This window comes from Mustela nigripes, unplaced genomic scaffold (genome assembly GCF_022355385.1).
Source record: "Mustela nigripes isolate SB6536 unplaced genomic scaffold, MUSNIG.SB6536 HiC_scaffold_3182, whole genome shotgun sequence".
NCBI lineage: Eukaryota > Metazoa > Chordata > Mammalia > Carnivora > Mustelidae > Mustela > Mustela nigripes.
The window spans coordinates 1-3,959 of record NW_026742588.1 but is presented as its reverse complement, the minus strand read 5'-3'; the positions used below and the strand labels follow the sequence as shown (position 1 = coordinate 3,959).

Below are 3,959 nucleotides of genomic sequence, written 5' to 3'. Positions count from 1 at the left end.
GTAGAGCCTGTTACCCTCTCACTTCTCAGCCCCGATGCCCTGGCACTTGGAGAGAAACAAGTCCAAAACAGGTGTGACTTCCTCAGGTGGAAGGAAATAAAGCGTTCTTTTCCAAAGCAAAGAGTTGCTGATGAGCATGGTTTGGCATCCTCCCTTCCTTTCTGCAACAGCAAAGACCAATCAAAGGAGCTGCCTATGCAGCAGCAGCACCCAAATACTGCAACACTGGAGGAGGGCCATTAAAGCACACCCCTGTCCAGCTCTTCTGGGGTCTCCCAAACTACACATAGTGAGTCCTTCTATCCTGCTGCCGATGCCTCAGAACAAATCCCAAGTGCCTCCACAGAGCAGGAATGCCCAGTAGTTTCCCATCCACGTCCTACATCCTTGCCGAGAACCCACCTCAACTCATGGCTCAAACCCATCCCAACCCCTCCCTCATCACCAGCCCCAGAACAACCTTCCATCCCCACTCCCAAGACTGCCATCCGGTCCTCTACCTGACATCAAGATCTGTGCAGTGTGTTTTCACAGACCTCAGAATGAATCTGAGAGTCATGTCAACCGAAATGCAACATCTCGAATTGAAAGGGTTGCTCAGGGCAGGACCATGTGTGGGGTTTACACACTGTGCTCTGTGCCAGCAAGGACCACGCTATAATCACTGTCACCAGTGCCCCAAGGCCCGAGCTGCTATCTCTATCCCTCACGCACAGTCTCCTCTCAGTGACAAGATCCGAGGAAAACAAAACAAAACAAAACAAAAAAACAACAACAAAAGAACAACTAGAGAAGCATCTTCAAAAGAGGCCCATCCCTCCTTCCCAAGGGACCTGCCTTAAAGGTTCTACCAGTCTCTCGCAGTGTTGAGCGATCTGAATAATCTTCCAAAGCGTCCCGATCTCAGGATAATCGTGGAAGCTCAGGGAACTTTAATTTTTAACAGTGAGATCAAATTGAGTGTGTCTAAAAGGGCGTACATGGAGGACCCAGAAATGCTTCAGCTAGAGTCCAGTGACCTGGCATAGTACAAGGATGACCTAGAGAAGGATAACAATGATTTGGAGAAGGACCAAAATCGGGAGAAGGAAAATGATGACCGGAAGAAGGATCAGGGTCGCATCCCAGAGAATGGACCAGAAGATTATCTGTTGAAGGACCCAGTTGGCCCTTCAGATAATGAAACGGGGTAGGATTCTGAGAAAGCACCTAGGAGCCCGTCAGTGAAGAACTCCATGGTGTATGCGCAGACAGAGACAACTTGAAAATGCCCCGAAGATAGATTTAAGCAGAAAGTCTGAGGAAATCGACAAAGGCCAGTGGCCTGGGACTGTGCGGAATTCAGGGTACACTAAGAGACAGACAGCACCTGTTTCTGAGAAGTCCGCCAGACTGAAAAAAAAAAAAGAGAGAGAGAGAGAGAGAGAAGATTTCCACATCAGAGGTAGAAGACTAACCCTGGATACCTTTCAGAGTTTCCCTTTGTTGAATCTAATGCAGAAGAGGAGCTGGAAGACCATGTTTAAAGATTCCATAAGACGAGGGCATGGGGCCTTCCTCCTAGCGAAATCATACAGCTCTTCTAATCGCAAGAGTCCACATTCCATTCTAGCCTTTCCTGCCCAAACAACGTGACTTCTGGGGCAAATTGTAAACCTGGGAGCTTCAACTACGTTGGTGCAAGCTTGAAATGGCTCCAAGAAGTAAATGCAGGAACAACAAACCCAGCCCCCATCCCCGATCGTCCTCTGCCTGCCACTTTATCTCTGGGCTAGGACGGACAGAAATCCCCGTGGGAATCAGCCTCTAACATCAACCATCAGTCGGTAGAACATGTTCCGAAAACTGAGAACGGCAGCCAGACTCTCCTAGCTGTCACACATGACACCGCAGGCAGCAGACAGCCGCCAGGCTGCCTACAAGGCAAGGTGCCTTCAGTCTTGAGCCAAAGGGTAAGGGTGAAAATTCCAGTAGGTACAAGAGGAGGGCAACAGGGCACAAAGATGAAGAATCCAGAACCTGTTGTAACCACAGAGTCCAGGGAGATACTCACGACCAAGGAATTGCATACACATCAATCTCAACCTAGGGTCTTGACAGCCAGCAAGCCAGTTAGCTCCCAAATTAGAAAGGGAAATAAGCATCAAGTCAAAACCACCATCCCAGCAAACATACCAATTCCGCAAGAGCCTAAACCACTGAATCTCAAAGAACTACTCTTGCACGAGTTAAAGGTTATGCTCGAGAACAGGGAGCCTAACCAGGCCCAATGCGAATGCCCTGGCCTGCCCCAAGCCGCAGATCATTTGACTAAAGAGGGTCTCACTGACTCATGCCCAGGGTGTCTCCAGTGGGGAAACGAGAGCTTCCCAGGTGCTGCGTGTCCATCCAGAGGACACAGGAATTACTATGGAACAACAGCAGGAGCCCTGGCTCCCTAAGCATGTCTTAAGGAAGTGCCAGAATAAGAACACCCCCACCGGCTGCCATGACCATGAGGCCTCTGGGTTCCAAGGTACAAGAGTGTGGTGGAGGGGATGCAGGACTGGGAACATGCCAACCGAGAACAGACAGTTTCCCTACTCTTCAGTAGGGAAAGGCGTTGAAGAAGAGGTTCCCTCCTCAAGGCGCGGTATTGAGGGTAACTGGGGACGAGAGCCTTCCCAGATCTTACCCCAGAAGGTTTATCTGCCTCCTGAAAGCCATTCACAGAAGGGTCTGCTGCCTCCTGAAAGCCTTTCAGGGAAAATAAATTAATAAATAAATAAAAATAAAAATAAAAAGTGAAGAATTTTGATGCTGGGTTACAATGCAAAAGGTGAGAAAACTCCCAGGAGAGGCATAGTCCCCTAGCATCGGGGGAAAGCAGAGGCCTACTTAAAGGCAGAGCTGCCTTTTCCAGGACGCCCGAAGCTCAGAAAATCATGACCGCCGTTGGGAAGTTCCACGAGGAGAAATGGGGCGTTGGCATGCAATAGGCAGCACCTACCCTCAGCAGCCCATTCGGTCCTCCACCAAGTTGGGGAAAACTGAGCAGAAAGCACAAGTGCAGGCCCAGGCGCAGCCTGTCCCGGGGTATCCGGTCACCTACAGGCGTCCCGCCCATAAGGAGACCAGTACCAGGTCCTGCCAGCAAGAAGCCGTCTTTGCTGGCCAAGGCCTTACTGCAAGTAACAGACAGCTCAGAAACAAGGACACACAGCCCCAGAAAGCTGTGGCATTTCAGGACCAGCTACCGCGTCAGAGGTATCCCCGCCCCATGCCCCACAGGGAGCCTGCGCCCCACCCAAAGGACACCTGCGGGCATCAGGCTGCCCCTTGGCCTCGGGCCCCTCTCACGACTCCCAAAGGCACTCTGTGCAGAAATGTGTTCCCTACTCTTTCCACAGAAAACGTCTCCAGCATTTCCAGTGAGACGGATTTGGGGGGCACATCCTACCCCGAAATAATCCCTTGTGAGGAGTCAATATTTCTCTAATTACGTGTTGTCTGTTCTGTGTACTGTCTTGGGAGCATGGGTTTTGGGTAACTCGGTTCTGCCGTCTGTCCAAATAAATAGTGTCTCTAAATAGCATCTTCTCTCGGGACCCGACCCTTTCCCACGAAGTCAGCCCCTTAACGCAGCTGTCCCAGACGGTGAATCCCACTGAGGCCTTTGCTCGTCATCACGCACCCCCAACCCGGTCTGCTTCACCACGGCCAGACTGCAGTTTGACTCTGACTCCATCTAAACCGATTTCCATCTCAAGGACGCCTGTTCCAGACAGCTCACCCCCAGAGAGCTTCTGTGGGTTGTGTACTTATGTCCCAACAATCACAGGCATTGACCCCTCCAGCTTGTCAATTTTAGACCTCCCTTGGTGGCAAACTCGTGCCAAAGACTTCTTCCCTTCAACCCTGGCTCCACGTGACTTCCATCATGAGTTTAGGGCCCTCCATTCTTCCGAGGCTTCTTCCAG

The 3,959-nt window shown here is 50.9% G+C and overlaps 1 pseudogene; it reads left to right on the top strand.

Annotated features, from left to right (window-relative positions):
* Positions 1–6: 6 nt before the first annotated feature.
* On the top strand, positions 7–3,455 carry LOC132009012 (spermatogenesis-associated protein 31D1-like; annotated as a pseudogene).
* Positions 3,456–3,959: the final 504 nt, after the last annotated feature.